This window comes from Camelus dromedarius, chromosome 8 (assembly GCF_036321535.1).
Source record: "Camelus dromedarius isolate mCamDro1 chromosome 8, mCamDro1.pat, whole genome shotgun sequence".
In the NCBI taxonomy this organism is placed as follows: Eukaryota; Metazoa; Chordata; class Mammalia; order Artiodactyla; family Camelidae; genus Camelus; species Camelus dromedarius.
This window is the reverse complement of record NC_087443.1, coordinates 41774071-41790393: the sequence shown is the minus strand read 5'-3', so window position 1 is coordinate 41790393 and position 16323 is coordinate 41774071. Positions and strand designations below refer to the sequence as shown.

Sequence of the window (16323 nt, the reverse complement as noted above, 5' to 3'; positions counted from 1 at the left end):
AATTTTGACAGACGGCAAGAGAGGAAACCAGGTTTGGAGGAGAAAAAGACAGGGCATAAACCAGAAATTGTGAAATTTCCTGTTTAATAATGTCTGAAGGGCACTGATGGGAATATAGGTTGAGAAGGCAAGTTTAAATCTCAAGGAGATGTGAATCCTTGAATATTCAAAATTAGCACCTTGAATATTATGCTAAGAGTTTGGACTTCATGTGCCCTTTGCCTTTGGGAGATCCTGAGAATTTTTCAGGGGATGTAATAAGGTTAGAACAGTGATTTAGAGTGTAAAGTAGAACAGAAAAGGGGAGAAATAAATAGAAAAGAGAGAGAAGACAACTTTGGGCGAACTTCTTTTCTTGACAAAGCACTTCAAGCACTTAGGTCTAGAAATAATATAAAACCAGATGGAAAGATGTCAGTACTGAAAATTATTTTATCACTATTTTCATCCTGCTTGAAGAAGCATGCCTTTTTTCTTGTACAGCTAACAATCTCTTTTGCTTGGCGCCATTTTCACTTGGAGGCACTACAGACTGACACTGATATTACTGATGTCTACCTCTGTAAGTTCCTTTGCCCAGCAGGAATTAAGGCTTGTAGGTCTGGGTATCTGAAAACTCCACAGAAGTGAAAAATCAAATCAAAACAGAACAGAAAGTCATCAGTTCTCATGAATCAGTTCTTCTCTGTAGCAAAAGAAAATGGAGGACCACAGTCTCCCACTTGGCTTTATTTATGGGAATTATGTTGAATTTGGTGTACAGAATATATTTATCTCGATGAAATTTAAGTGTGGCACAGAAGATAAAGGGTACTTACTTTGAACTGGAATTGCTTTTCATTTTGGTGTCAGGGTGATTGAACATTCACGTATTTTTCCTCACTTTTCTTACATAGTCACGCTAAAGGTGTATTTCAGCAAGGAAATCCTATATGAAAGGAGGATCTTAGGATTAGCTCTTGAAGATTACTTCTAATTCAAGTATTTGGAATGTCTTTCAATTGTACGCATTCAAAGTGATTTGGTAATCCATGGGAAATAACTGAACTGTTTCAGGTAATACTCCATAGTGTTAAAATAAATAATCACTGTATCCAGAATGATTCAAGAAGAAAGCTAGTGGGATGCTGGGTTACTTAATTTATGAGAAAATGCAGACTCACATGCCCAAATGTTACTTGAAATTTTTAATATTTTTGTTTCTTCCTGTCCTTGAACAACCTTCACTGGCATTACTTAATTTATTAACTTAACATCTGCATAATTTCTGTTATAGATACATAAAATAAGTAAATAGCCCCTAGGACTTAGCCATGCACACAATAGGAGAGTGTTGATGATAATGATAATGAACACTTTGATTCGCACATCCGGTATTTTCAGTATTTGGAGATTCTTCTACCACATTGTACCTTCCTCTTTGAGCCACTGTCTTTGCTATACATGTCTTGACCGTAAATCTATGGCTAAGTACTCTTCAATGTATTCTCTAACAGGTGATTCTTTATTTTTTATAGACTACATTGATCAATTCTGTACCTTGTGGATCTCTTCAATTCAATGTCTGAGTAGATTATATAATTTAAAGGTCCCTTGGGAAAAATAGAACAGGACAAATACAGAGAAGTGGTTGGGCCATTTAACATTCATATCAAATTCACTCTGTGGCCAATTCTATGAACTGGGCAGACATTAGCTATAAGAAGGCCAAAGAAAAACAAAAAACAAAAACAAAAAGCCTGGAGTCACTGAAAAATGATTGCTTCAGTGACTGTCCAGAGAGCTGTCACTGAACCTTTTCTTGAATCTCCAGAAAGACAGTTGCTAGGAGTCTGGCAGTCAAATATTGCTGCAGAGCAAGGGTAAGAAAACCATGGCATGACTCTTGTTTTGATACTAAGAGTGATTGTTACATTTTTAAATGGTTGGGAAAAAAATCAAAAGAATAATATTCCAAGATACATAAAAATTATGTAGAATTCAAATTTTAGTGTCCATAAATAACATTTATGGATAAAATATTATTTCTTCTATATAAAATGAATGAGTGTGCCACAGCCACACTCATTTATCTACACGTTGCCTATGACCGCTTTCATATGACAGTGGATAGAACTGGAGAGTTGAGACAGACTCTGTAGCCCACAATCGTGAAATATTTCCTATCTGGCCCCTGACAGAAAAAATGCTCCAAACCCTGCTATAGCACAAAAGCCAGTTGTTCATGCAATTTTTACTGCTTTCAAGCTGGATTTGTTGGAACCCTTTTGTCTGTGGCGGAAATTCAACTCAAATATGGTTTAAGCAAACAAGAGGATTTATTGGATCATGTAGTTTAGGAATAGATCTGGCAACAAGCATGACAAGATTCAAGAATGAGCTCCTGACCCAATCAGGGCCAGCCAGTGATCTTTCCTGTGACTGATGGGCAGATTCTGAAAGAATGATGCTGACTACACCCTTCTACTGGTGTTGCTAACCTGATGTCTTAGGCCTGCGGCTCTCCTCCAGTGGTGACGAAGATGACGATACGACAAAGATGAAGGTGGCACTTGATGTTACCAGCAGAAAGAGTTCACCTTTTTTCCAATAGTTGCAGCAAGTCCCCAGGCTAACTCTAACTGTTCTGAATTGAGTGGGGTCCAGGATACCATAAAGCAAAGCACATGGACTGAGTGTGGGGAGAGGTATTTGTGCAGAGGAAAATTGGAAAGGAGAGGAAATACCCGCCAAGCAGGCATAGCCAGCAGACGGCCACTGCAGTGAGAAAAGAGAGCACTGGTTCTTCCTTTTTTAGAGGTAAGACTACCTAATCTCTAAAACGTTAAAAGACTTATTCAAAATTACCCAGATGGAGAACCCAACCTGTATAACTCCTGGTCCACTCTGTACCAAACTGTGATGCCTTTCCAAATGGTAGTTGTTCAGGTGCCAAGCATGCATATGTTGGCCTGAAGGAAAGTTTTCAGTCTTCCATAAATTAGATTTCTCTAATGTTATGTAAATATCTCATCAACTACCTTGGCTCAATACTCAAATTCATGTTTATTAAATTAACTTCAACCATTTAGCCAGGCCCAAGGGAGAGGACCTTAGAGGATCAGTTTGGTGCAGAGGGAGGGAGCAAGGGAGTGGGGAAAGTTTCAGAGCAAAAGGTGTCATCTGATGAGAGAGAGCCACAGTGTCCAACCATCAGAACCCAGGAAGTGATTGGGAGTGTGTCTTTGTGTGTCAAGAAGTTAAGGAGTAAATATGCACTCAACGGAGGCTTGAGAAGAGCTGCTGGAAGACAATTTCTGCCTGTTTCCCAGTCTCACCACAGCAGGGTCCTGGCACCCTCCTCAGGTGTAAATTGGTCTCTATCCAGAGCGTAAACTAGGAGCAGACTCAATATGCTAGACATTTCCATTTGCTTTAGGCAAGCAATGAGACCATTTCTTGATAGCTTTCTGACAATAACGAAAGTGCACGGCTCAGCAAGGGTGACTCACTTGGTGAGTCAGTTGTTTAACGCTCTTTATAAGTCATCACTCAAATCAAGTTCCAGCATACACCAGTGACTGGGGCCTCATCTCAGCCCAACTTAGGAAGAATCTTCCAGTTCAACCCACTGGCCACCTGCCCAGCTCATCCTTTACTTTGGGAGAAGATACTTGGCATCTGTATACATGGAACATGACAATCTTGGGAGCTACGGCCAAAAGAAATTAAAAATTGTCATCACTATGGTTTTGTATTCAGTTACCAGATGAGCAAAAATGCCTTAGCACCTTCTTTGTGAATTCAATTCAATTTCCAAACATTTAAAACAGCAGGGATGTAACAAAGCAGACATTTAGCTGAACAGTGAATTGAATTCTGGTCTGCACAGAAAACATGAACTAGACGTTAAATAAATGTCAATATTCAGCAAGCTGTTTTCCATTTCCAGACTAGAGAATTTTAGCTCCCCATAAATTTCTTAGGAATAAAAGTGTAACCATAAGCAGAGCTTTTATTAATTCAGCTGCTCCAATTGTCTCATTTGATTTTGAGCTCTGACATTCCTGAAAGGATATAAGTCTTTTAAATCTAAACCAAAAGAATGTTTCAACCTCTATTAGAAAAGGACGTTTGGCACATCAGGATTGTAAACAAAGGCAAATCATGTTACCATCCCATACAGAATTCTTTAGCCACTACAGTCTCTTGCACTTGTGTTAATAGCTCCAGATTGATGGAGGAATTAGACTTTTTGAGAAAAAGAAATGTAATTAACATGAAGTCCTATAATATGTTGGAATGAAAAATTATTTTTTCCTCTTCACCCTCTGCTAATTTTCTTTCCTCTCAAGCTTAATAGTGGTATACCCCAGGCAGGTTAGAGAAAACGGTTCTTTTGTAGACTGAATGGGCTGTGATGAAACCAGCAAGGGGCAGACTAATAAGAGAGAACTGGGGCCAAGACTTGATAGGATGGAAGCAGAGCAGAGGCTGCTAAGAGGTGGGGACAGAGGGCCTCCAAGACCCATTTTGCCCCTCAGGAGCAATGTCATAGGAAAGAAGTGTTTGCTCTGGGCCCTAGGGAATCCTTTTTGGTTCAAAAACTGGTAACCAGCAGGCTACACGGTAAATATCAACCGCTTCTGCCTGCCTATCTCTTTTTCCAGTAATAGAAATCATGGCTCTTGTCCTCTGTTATGTGACCTCACTTGACCTCACTTCTTTGCTCCCCCCTCACCAACCATGGTGGTCACACGACCCTCCAGCCTGACCATTCACATAACCTATTCCCTTAGCCTCAGTGATTGACTCACAGTTGGGCATAGAACCCGTGCTAGTCCAATGGGAGTCTAAGTGCTTCTCTGGATTTATTGGAAAACAGCCAATAGAATTTCCCCCATTTTTCATTTTCCCTAAGCTTGTTAAACAGGTAGATTGGAAATTGGGTCAGAACAAGACCATTATGGAGAACAGTAGACCTCAGTGACAGACGCCCACAGACCCTACATAAAGATACTAGCATCCTTTGTGTCCCTCAACTAAATCATGCCTGATTTCCCTCAAACTTCCCAGTTACATAAGCCAATAAGTCAGCCCCTATATAATCTAGTCTGAGCTGAGGTTCTGTTGTTTTCTTAATTACTTGCAACTGAATTAATTTTACACAGGTTACCTATTTTCATTTTCATCCTGGATTACGATAGGAAGCAGACAAAAGGACAAAGAAATACGAAAAGGATAAGGAGACATTCTGCATTGGTGTCAAGTAACAGGCATCCTTCAAATAATCTCCTACTTGGGAAACCAAGAGATGCATTTTTTGCAGCAAGCTGTTTTTCTTTCTCATGAAGCTGTTGGAGGAGGATTATTATCTCAAGAGAATTTTCTCCTACACATTTTACTACTCAACCCATCATCTAGTACGCTTTCAGTTTGAATGAATTCTGATACCCTCTCCAATTTGTGTTATGACAACCTAATCTTCAAAATACTCTGTAGGTTCTCAATGACACCTGGGATAAGACTGACTCAAAGCAATGGAAAAGCTTATAATGAGTAATCATGATCTGTTATAATGCACCTCTAATTTTTATGTTTAAAAGCCTCTCATCTGTAGGTACTCTGTCCAGAAATAACTAGTATCAATTTTCTCATAGGTATGAACATAGCAAAGAAGTTCTCCTGTCGTGTGATTTAGATAATGAAGATGAATACATTGATGCTCTTTTAAGCACTCTACCTGGCTGTTGTATTGTTGTCGTTTTTCAAAAAGGAGGTGAAAGTGGTTAAACAAGTGACCAGTACTGGATAAAACCACTGTCTCCTCGGAACCTTGTTATTTTCTGAGAACAATGAGTCACGAAGCAAATGAGCTTATGAATCACTCTCCCCAACACAGAGCACATTTATAATAAGGTCTTCAGGTACATTCATTATTTATACTACAAAGATTTTCCTAGAACAATCCAAAACACTAACCATAACCTATCCACTATTCTTAAGTATCTATTTGATTGGTTGGAGGAATAAGAGGCTAAACAACCAGGACCTGGAAATACAGGTTCAAGTCCTGGTTCTGGATGAATCGCTGAACATCTCTGGACCTGTTTCCTCTGTGAATGTGCTGTGGGACCAAACTGTGCATTGGACTTTGCATCCATGACAAAATCAGAATATGATTGGCCTGGTTTTTATGGCTAAGATAGTGGTATTTAAATATTACACTTTTTAGGAGCTGAGGAGACAAGTCAGTAACTTATATCTATAAAATCTATAAGCTTTGTCCACATAACACCAAGCATCTACTTTAAAAGTAAAAAAAAAAAAAATTAAGTCAGTTGGTTTTTACAGAAGCCCCCATTCAACAAAATAACTGACATTTTCCTCTGACACAGTGAATTTACCAGTAGTAATTAACGTTAAGTGAACTATTTTTGTTTGTAGAGGGTGTGAGGGTCCTCCCCAATACCAACCTTAATATCTGTTCAGGCATGAAATCACAACCTGCGGGCTTGCCAGCTTTTTGTTGACTTTTTTCTTGGGTGACAGAAATTTTTTGGCTTACCTCTTATTTTCTACTATTAATCTTGAGGTCTTAGAGGCTTCTGTGTATCGTCCCTGTCCCTCACATGAATTCCCAATCCTTTGCATTCTCTACCTCGCTAGTGACCTGTCTTACTCCTTGACTCTGCTTGGCGGACATGCCTATGCCTTTTCTCGAGCAAATTTTCTTACAATGAGAAGAGCAAAGGATTTAGGACAAAGAGAACTGGATTCTTATCCTAGCTTGGACTCTGTTCCCTACTGACTTTGTGACACTAAGCAAGATGCTTTGCCTCACTGAATTTTCATTTCCTTATACAGAAAATAGAGGTAACAATGCTATTCGCCTGTAGCAAAGTTAAGAGTGTTCAGTAAAAGTAACAATACGCTATTTTGCATTAACAATGACTGATTGACAAATGCTAACATCTAGGCCACTGCATCCCACACTGGGCTGATCCTGCCATCCTGCACACTTTACTGTTTATTAAGCCTTCCAGAGTTCTTTTTATCCAGGGAAGGAGCAGCTGGGGAAACTATGCCTCAGTTGCATAGTCTTCCAGAAACTTTGAGGGGCTCTCTGGAGCACTAGTTTGGGGGAGCATATCTTCTCCTACATGTATTCCCCCAGATTTACCAGTCAAGTCATATGGTCATGGTTGTTAAGTGCTTTGAATGCAACTCCCCATGTTACAAAAACTATCCTCCTTCCTCCTTGATCTCAGAGCTGAATTTCTATCCTGTTTTGCGAGCCATATGACAGCTGTCTAAAGAACCTTTCCTGGGTAGCCATATCCCCCTAACTCAGTGGTGTTCAAAATGGCACATCAGAAATCACCAAGGAGATTGGATTCCCTGGACCTCCTTCTCAACCTACTGGATCAGTCAGAATCTCTCAGAGTGGGGCTACCATGTATATATAACAAGATCGTTAATTCATTTCTCAACTTTGGACTTAGTTCCCTTCCCGTCAGGCCAAAAATCCATTTCCTCTCTGATTATCAGTCCAATCTGACAGGCACATGAGCCAGAACCTAGCGTCTTACTTTCAGTTTTATTAGTATCTCTATTCTGCAGATGTGGAAATGAGGACTCAGCTATAAGTGAATTGCCTAAAATCAAATAAAGAGCAAGGGGCAAAGGTATACCTTAAACACTGATTTCCTCATGCCAAATCCCTGCTCTGTCACTATGCCACGGGATCCTCCTCCCCTGCCCCAGGCATCTTGCTAGCATGGCTGGCAAGTCCATCCTCACTTGCCAGCCATGCTAGCAAGGTCCAGGTCAATAGGGGATCTTATCCCCTCTCCCTAATCCCCAATCCTTACTCACCATAGATAACCAGTGGGTCTCAAGTCCATCAGGGAAAACATCAGACCATTTTGAAGCAGACCAGGAAAAAGAGATATGCTATCTAATGGAACTTTTCCTCAAGGACCTCCCCATGTATGATCAAGATTGATTTTTCACTAAGCACTTTCATATCAATTAATCTACTAACTTGGAAGAACAGTATATTGTCCCATTTTGCATTCTTTATTTCATTAGCTTCATAATATTATTCTCGTTTATAAATTAAAGTTGTGTGTTGATATCACCTTTAGGGGAAACTATTTTAAATGTTTTATCACTTTTGCTTATGCTGACCTCATGATACTTCTAGTGCTAACAAACATCTCAGTTGCTTTGAGGATTCTCAGTTTTATAATCATGTAAGTGTCCTATAAAAAATCAAATTAGTGAAATAATATATCCAGTACTTAGCATAATCGTATAGATAGACTTGTGATTTTACTCACCTTAAGCCTCTTTCCCACTCAGAAATTTTAAGGAGTCAATAATAGTAAATAAAGTCAATAAATATTTAAGTGAAGCAGCGGGGAGTCAAGGCCTATTTGAAGATTATTTAGTTACAAAAACACAATATGTAAGTAATGGATGGAAAAATCAGTGCTTGAGATCACAAAAGTGCTCAGTTATTCATAAAAAATTCTGCCAATAATCTGGATTCCCAACCACAGAGTAGTGAATACACTTAGGGACTAAGATGGATCCTGAATAATATTCCTGAATTGCTCATAGGGAATTTCTCAAATTTTTATTAGTATGAGTATTTGTTATTCTATAGACAAAAAAAAGTCTGATTCACTGAATGTTTAATTCTTCAGCTGAATGGTACATGAGTGGAATTCATGCAATGAGAAAACCAATATATTTTACACTGTCTGTTAAGCCCTCTTCTTTGAGTTCTTTCCCATTTATTCAGTGATACCTAGGGCAGGTCCCATGAATTTCCTGGTGACTATCAGAATGTGAATCATCCTCTGGTCCCTTTTAGTCCCAAGACTACTCATTTCAGGCATTAAAATGCTCAGTTCTGGCAAAAGTAAAAACTCAAAACTCCATTCAAATTAGACTTCTCCCTTCCTTCAGCCTGGGGCTACTGCATATGGGAAGCCTCCAAAGAGTGGGATTCTTTGGTTTCCCAGGAGGGTGTTTCCACTCCTCCTTCCCCACCTACAAAGCTGCTTCTGACCTCCAAGAGCCTCAAGTAGGAGGAGGGGGTGGAGGGGAGGCAACTGCTGTCATTGCTCTGCCCATCACCCGTCATGCTGAGTGCAGGGCACCCACGACTTCCACCGACTGTGGCAAGCCCCATGACCCTACATCTAAGGACTTCCTTTGGCCACTGGAACCCATTCCTTGTGCATCCAGAGTAGGCCAGAATGTCTGAGGAATTAATGTTCCTGGGAGCAGCCCTCAATAAATGACTGACAAGAATTGATGGAGACCCAGCTCCCTTGGCTGGAATAACTCTGAAGTGCATTCTATACCCAGAGCAGGAGGATTGAGCTTCAGTTCCCATACCAGTAGCCTACTCAATTTCTAATGAGTTACTGGCTTCCTTCCCTTCCTTATCTCACTCACTACCCACTCCCCTGCCTGAGCTTCTTGGGATCACCTCCCAAATACACTATGTGAACTCACATCCATGTCTAAGAGTCTGCTTCTGTGGGAACCCAAATAAAAGAAGAGGAAAAGTGCAGACACTGTCTTCCTTGAAAAACAAAAAGATGTCTTGGTTTTCTCTGGCTGCAGCAGACAGTTTAAGTAACTCTCTCTGAACTTGCCCAGTGCCTAAAGGGGCTCTCTTTCTTGGAGTTTATAAATAAGTTCTTTAGGAACCGCTTCATTTCTGAAGCTATCTCATTCTTTATTTGAGGTTCCTATATTTGGGCAATAATCCACTGCAGCTGGCTAGATACATATAATATATAGTGTTATATAAATATATAAAATAATTTTTATACATAGTTACAGTTATTTATGTGTTTATTTTACATATATATATAAAATAAAGAAATGTATTCTAAAAAATGGACTCAGGATTATGGAGGTTGAAAAGTTCCACAATTTACCATTTGCAAAATGGAGACTCTGGAAAGTCTGTGGAGTCGTTCTAGCCAGAGTCCAAAGGCATAAGAACAGGGAGCACTGATGCTGTTAAGTCCTAGTCTGAGGGTAGAAGATGATCAATGTTCCAGCTCAAGCTTTCAAGCAGAGAGAGAGAATTTCCCCTGCCTCCACCTTTTGGTTCTATTCAGATACTCAACAGGTTAGATGATACCCATCCACATAGGGGAGGGCCACCTGCTTTACTCCGTCAGCCAATTCAAATGTTAATCTCTGCTAGAAACACTCTCATGGACACACCAGAAATAATATGTAACCAAATATCTGGCAACCCTTGACTCCTTCAAGATGATTCAAAATATTAACTGTCACAGACTGTCAGTCTTTGGTTTTCTGGTAGACCACATAATGAAAAAATTAAGAGTTCCATTGTCTGTAGCCATGCTTTTCATGTCCAAAGTCCCTTTAAAATGACTCTGAGCCTGCTCTCTGTACCAACATACTCACTTCTCATGCATTTTTTCACACTGACAAACCCTAGGATTGCAAGCTATTTCCAAGGCAATAATCTCTTTGGCTGCCAGCTTCACTTTCAAATCTTTAGACTTCCCCTTACAAAGGCTTTACATTAGCCTACAGTCTCTATGAATCACAGGTCAAGCTTTTCAAGTCATCTCCTTGAAATCCTCTAAGCTTTGTGGTAAGAGGTTTATCCTCCTCTCTCTCCTCAGAGGTACACACTGCATCTCCCTCTGAAGACATCTTATCTTTAATTCCCCATTCCTTGACCACTTTATCTTAAATCTACATATACCCTCAAAGAATGAGTTCCCTGGGATTAGCTCTAGGAGACATGGGCACCTGAGCCAAGGGAGGTCAAAAAGCCCCTTCCTTATCTGGACTCAGGACCTGAGGCACTGTCCAGACAATCTCTCCTCAGAAACTGAAGCTTTAAGGTGTAAAACCTGAGGGCTTTCTGCAGTTGTGTGGGGAACGTCTGCCTGTGGAGAAAGAGATTGGCACTCAGGTGCAGAGAGAACAGAGATAGGAATTGATGAGAGAACATTCTGGCAACATCAGGACTGAGGGCTTCTATACGTGGAGGCCCTGCTGGATCCCTGATCTTTCCTCTTACTCATTATTCTACCCTTCTATTGGTAAATTCCACTTTTTGCTTAAGGTACTTCAAGATGGGTTATGAAAAGAATCCATAATTAGTATATATTTGTTCCTTATGTCCATAGACCAAGAAACGAACTCAATGTTTATCTAGATCATGAACCTAATTTTACAGGTTAAATTAAAATAATAACAGTTATTATTTACTGGACACCTGCCATGTGTTAGTAAATATTTTATATACACGATTTGTAATACAATAGGCATCCAAGGTATGTATTCTCATCTCCAGTTTATAGAGTTTATAGGTGAGAAATTTGAAGACCAAAGATGTTTATTACCCATAGGCCATAAAGACAGTTTAGGGGAATTAAGAAGCCTCAATATTTTCCATGGGTTATTTTTCTCTGCTGGTTTATACTAAATGATGAAAATCTATGATGAAGTTTGGAAAAGTCAGATGACTTTTCACAAGAGTATATGAAGTTCACCATAAAAATTGTAGGGAAAGTAACATTTTAAAAATGATTAACATTTAAAAATGATATAATTTTACAACTATCAAACTGCAAAACATAACAAAACAAAATTTTGCATGAATATAGATGGTGTTATGCAGGAAATAATACCCTCAGACGTTGCTTGTTGCTGCCGACACTGGTGAAGGCTTTTTTGGAGAGCAATTTGGAAAAACATTTCAATAGCCACTCAATGCTCACATCGTTTGATGCATGTAATTTTACTTCTGGAAAAATAACCTTAGGAAATAATCCAGAACTTCATTCACCAAGATGTTTGCTAAAGCTAAACTTATAACAAGACAAATTGGACACCTCTGAAATGTGTAAAAATTAAGATTTGTTTAAGGATGAATTTGTGGGTTTATTAACTCATTTAACCAGCAAACAATGAAATACCTACCATGTGCCAGACGCTATGCTAGACACAGAGGTGCACAAAGGTAAACAGGCAGATACACAGCCCTGCCCTGTGCAAATACTGTGCATTTGTGTGAGCAGAGAGAACACTAGAACACGAAAAATAATTTTGTATTTCCATTTACAACTCTTTTTCTCACTCAAAGGACAGGAAGAGGCTTATATCACCATAAAACAGAATAAACAAATGCAGGACCAGGGAAAATTCATGCTTTGACAGAAAATCAAGTTCAAGGAGGAAGAGTACAGATACTATTTGGTTACTGAAGTTGGAGCTCAAATTTGGTTCTGCGCTTACAGGCAGGTAAAGGGAAGTATTAATAGTAAGTGATTTGCCTTGTTAATGAAAAGAAAACACCAAGGTTTCTCAGGAGAGATCAGTTACTCCTTATATTTTGATCTCAAAGATATCTCTCTTTTTGTAAATTGTCCATATGCAATATTATTGGCATCTCGTAGGAGTTTGGAAGATTTTTAGAAATGAAATATTCCAAGCATATGAAAATGTATATAGAATAATGCAATGAGCATATGTGTATCCCACACATGGTCTAAGGAATTAAAATATTACAATTAAAACCTTTTTGTACCTCTCCACAATTCTATTTCTTGGTACCCCTACCCTGGAATAATTACTCTCCTAAATTTGGTGTCTCTCTTTTTCAATTCAATGTAAATAAAATTTACTCAATTTAAATTTAAACTTAATTTAATTCAATTTTCAATTCAATTTATACATATGCCTCCATTGTTTTCATGAAATACATAATAGCATTTCTATAGACGAGAGGTGTGGGACCTCTAGATTGTTCACTTTTTACTTCTGAATAAAACTGTATTCTGTGAATATGCCACAATCTATCCATCCCCCTATTGATAGACATTTAGGTTATTTCCATTCTTTGGCTATCATAAAGCAGCAACAAACTTCCTTGGATGTACCTTCTTGCCTTTTGTGTGAAAGCTTCTCCAGCACTGTATCTAGAGTGAAACTGCTGGCCAGGGAATATGTGCATGTTTATCTTTACTTAGTATAGCCAAATGGCTCTGCAAACTGGTCATACCAACTTACATGGAGGATAATTAAACGTGAAGGTATTCAGTGACAGTACAGCCAGGGATGCAGCAATGCTCTGCAGACTACCACCTCTTCCCTGCCCCTGCAAGGTTCCTACTCAAAGGATAAGAATAGAATTGAAATTTTAAAAGTACCCTTCAAGCCAGCATCTGATGACCCTTGAGGCAAAGGCAAGGAAATGAAATTGGCGGCAAAAGGCTTAGATCTTCCACTGCCTCCTGATTCTAAATCCTAAATTCTCTCAGACACGTGTGTAAAGAGAGATAGTTTGCAGGAATAGGGACCAGAGGCCACATGACCTGAGTCAAAAAGAGGTCCAAATGGGGAGAGTAACAACTCTCAACTCACCTTCCTGCCACCTACAGGGAGCAGAAGGAAGAGTCAGAGAGGCTCAGAGGTGGTACTCCTTTGGTAAATGTGGTCTAAATGATGATCGTAATACAGGAAACTACTCCTTCCCAAAAGAAGAGCTAGCACTTGGAGTGTTGGTGAGAATATTAGAGAACTGAGCAAGGCAGAGTTCCCGTGTGACTGTGGATAACTTATTTTACCACAATGATAAACAAGCAACATTTTTTATTTTTTTTAGGGGGGGGGGGATTAGGTTTATTTATTTATTTGTTTTTAATGGAGGTAGTGGGGATTGAACCCAGGACCTCATGCTTGCTAAGCAAGCACTCAACCACTGAGCTATATACCCTCCTCCTAAAAACCAACATTTTTTAAAGTCTTCCTTAAAGCATGATAGTGATTGAGATTTTCATTTCTTCTTCCCTCATGAAATCATAAAAAATCTTCAGCAATGGAAGGGGCTGATTAGGAAGTTCAGGCAGGGGTGAAAGCCACATACAGATAGCCAAAGTTTCTGCTCTGGGAAGCTCTCTTTTTACAGTTATAGTGAAGAGTAGAATTACTATTTTGTGTTACCATATTGATGCTCCTAGAGTACCTTCAATGTAATTTAGTCTATTTTTTTCAAACTATAAATGCCTTGGTTAATTTCAGGATTATTAGTTTAATATCCTCATTTTTTGATAATAGCCAGTATTTGAGAGCTTATTTGTGAATTTGAATTCACCATGTTGGCAATGTCATTTCTGCTGTAATAAGAACTTTAAAAAGATCTTCAGATAGCTGTGTATAATTATAAAGGAAAAACATTTGTATAAAAAGGCTTTTTACTCGGCTTCTTACCCATTTGTGACCACCAAAGATGACCTAAAAGGCTCTCTTCTCTCTTTTTTCTTAAGATACTAGAGAGAAAGGAGATATGGCAACTGCCAAAAATCATTATATAAATAAGCAGTAAATAGCCATTAAAAAATATATTTCCCACTTCTCACATCTTCCAACTCCAACTGCAGATACAATCAATAGACAACAAAGGACCTGAAGTGGTCCAAGACTGTAAGGGTCATAGAAGTCCTGACTGTAGAATCTGTGTTCTCTCAAGGTCTTTCAGAGGACGGTGAGCACCTAGTCAAATATTACTTACTGTTGAGAAACCCTTGAAAGTCCCTAAGGAAAACATCCTTCCAGCCCATTCACTTTTGGAATGGAAACATTGTTTATTTTATATTTATGTTTCCTACATCTTTATTTGGAAAAAAAATTGTTCTAACTCCCAATAATAGCTCAACACTCTCATCTGGATTTTTCTGTAAAATCATAGGAAAAAATGTTTTATGTAAATTCCCAGCCACCTACATTCAGTCTCTATGTTATATAAGAAAACAAACAACTTTTATTTAATTATATTGACGTTTCAATTCCTTGTAGCACAAATACAATCAATCTTAACAGTTATATGTCGGCCACCCCTCTCCGTCTTCCGAGATGGCCCACATTCTGTCTATGGAGTATGTACCTACTTTTAATCTGAGCACCCAACCCCCACACCTCGTGGCCTTTCTCTTGCCTTTCAATGTATCTCTCTGAATAAATCTACCTTCACTCACAAAAAAACAAACAAACAAACAAAAAAAAAACAGGAAAAAAAAAGTTATATGTCCTTATAGTGACAACTATTAAATGCTGGTAATTCTTTACTCATGTTGTTTCAGCTTCTGCCTTGTCATTCTTACAACCACCACAACTGGAGCCCAAACCCCAGTATTTCATAGCTGGATTGCTGAAGGAGCCTCTAAACGTGTACCCTTCTCCAGTATTTCCTCTCCAATTCGGTTGGTATTCACCAGATTAACCTTTTAGCAAAACCCCCTATAATCATTTATTTCCCATAATCAGAAATCTTTAATGATTTCTTACTAGTTTAAGTCTAAAAACATGGCCTGATCTTCAGGGCACTCAGCAACATGGCCCCAGTCTGCCTTTCCACTCCATCTTTAACCACCCCTAATGCTGTAACCCTTCAGTCTACTTCTAACAACCTAGTCAGAGTCCCCTGGACACACAGTTTATTCCTACCTTTGTAACTTTCCTCATGTTCTCTCCTTAATTTGGCAAATGCAGATTCACCAGGCACTAGGCATAGTGGTAAGCATGGAGAGGCAAAAATGAATAAATCAAAGTTCCTGCTTTCTTCTCTCTAGCCACTTATTGCAGGCTGAATCATGGCCCTCAAAGATGCCCATGTCCTCCTAATCCATAGAACCTGTGAATGTGTTACCACCTGTGGCAAAAGGGTCTTTGCAGAGATGATTAAGTGAATGATCCTGATTTGGGAGATTACCCTGGATTATCTGGGTGGGCCTTCAATGTACTCACAAGGATCTTTAGAAGAGGGAGGCAGAAGGGTTAGTGGGGTAGGGATCCAGGGTGTTGGCGATGTCACAATGGATTGGAGTGATGCAGCCAGGAGCCAAGGTATGCCAGAAGCCTCTAGGAGGAGGAAGAAGCAAAGAACAGACTTACTCCTGGAGCCCAAAGAAGGAAATGGCCCTGCTAGCACCTGAATTTTACCCCCATCAGACTCCTTTTAGGCATTTTATCATTCCAGTAAGATCCCCCACATGCTCATTTATAGTCAGTCCCTGTTGCACTCCAGCTCCGGGAACAACTAATCTATTTTCTGTCTCTATAAATTTGACTTTTCTAGACATATCATCCTTCCTTTGAATCTTTAGGGTCCTATCAGTCATGTTTTATGTGAGAGTATATATCTGAGGACCTCACATTACTGAAAACTGATATATTTCATATGAATATTCTCATGGAGGAGATAAATACTTCTAATGTCTGAATCTATATATAACCACTGTAGATTTTCTTTAATTCTGCTTTTATTTT

At 39.1% G+C, this 16323-nt stretch overlaps 1 long non-coding RNA gene across 1 annotated transcript in view; it reads right to left on the bottom strand.

Moving 5' to 3' along the window:
- The window catches only part of LOC116155788 (uncharacterized), a 43415-nt gene extending 27375 nt beyond the window's left edge, over nt 1-16040 (bottom strand). Inside the window, exon 1 of the long non-coding RNA XR_010382048.1 lies at nt 15802-16040. This is a non-coding gene — a long non-coding RNA (uncharacterized LOC116155788). The remainder of the gene's footprint in view (nt 1-15801) is intronic.
- Nucleotides 16041-16323: the final 283 nt, after the last annotated feature.